Here is a 1,275-nt window from a genome sequence, read left to right as displayed (position 1 = left end):
AAGAAGAAGGTCCCATTAGATGTCCCACAACTAACTTGTTGATTTTTCAATAATTTGGGGTAGTTTCCTTTCTAGTGTCCAACATTTAAGACAGTGGAAACTTTATCGGTCGGGATTGATAGGTTTAGTATCGTTATTCTCAATAACTTTACTTTTAACATTACCTTGTATCAATTCCATTATAATCTTACTTCTTTAAACCTCATCCCTTTCTTAACGGTTTAAGAGAATGCTCCCACTTATTTCAATGAATCTTTGCTTAGAGAAGCAAAATTGAATTTCATAAAGACTACTCTTCATTCGTTTGTTTAGTCTTAAAACTTTCATTGAAGTGGTTGCGGTATTTTGGTCAATCTAGTTACCAAAATGATGTAACGTTTCTCAATTAAGCATATGAGAGACAATTAATTGTAAGTAGATATGTTAGTCAAGAATAAAAAACCTGTTTGATAATGAATAACTTTAATCTATACTCTTTACAAGAGATCCTTAGCAATGGTTCATTTGAGGTTTTAGAAGCAAATTCATATTTGTCTTTAGTTACGATGTTTTAAAGGAGATTTGAATCAAAAATCGAAATGATATCGTATATGAATTGTGGTAAAGAAATAGAACAATATGATAACGGAATAATGAAAACAAAACATTCATCGTTATAATAATACTTGTAAATAACAAGTAAAGCATTTACATAGTGACCTCTACCCAACTATGATAAATGATTCCAAGATCCAAATTCATATTAACTTGGGCACGGTAGGGCCGATTCATCCCTTATAAATATAACTCGGTGGATTAACTCTTTAATCGATTCTACTTTTAGAACTCTTAGTCGATAAAATTACATTAACATTTATTCTTAGCCCGGAACACATGCGACTACGGGCACGAATACTTCCGTTGAGCTCAAACCAAATTTCGAATAAATGTGTCCATGATCCAAATCCACATCAACTTGGGCACGGTAGGGCCGATTCATCCCTTATCAATATGAATTCGGTGGATAGACATTTATCACCCACTTCACCAACGTAACAAGGTTTGTCTTACGGTAAAGCCGGCTTAACTCCCTTGCGAAACTGGTACTTCATGGTTTCTAATTTTTGGTAAAGCTAAGTCTCAATTGATTATTTTTAGCGAGAGGTCATGTCAATTTGTTATCTATCACGTTTTAAGTGAACTAAAGCGATGAACTACGATAATTATAATTGACACGGTCGATAAACTCGATTAAAATGACCATGCATGTTTTAGTTATGGCGATTTAGCGATGCA

This window comes from Silene latifolia, chromosome 9, assembly GCF_048544455.1.
Source record: "Silene latifolia isolate original U9 population chromosome 9, ASM4854445v1, whole genome shotgun sequence".
Taxonomy (NCBI): domain Eukaryota; kingdom Viridiplantae; phylum Streptophyta; class Magnoliopsida; order Caryophyllales; family Caryophyllaceae; genus Silene; species Silene latifolia.
The sequence above is the reverse complement of the archived record's forward strand: the minus strand, read 5'-3'. Positions refer to the sequence as shown.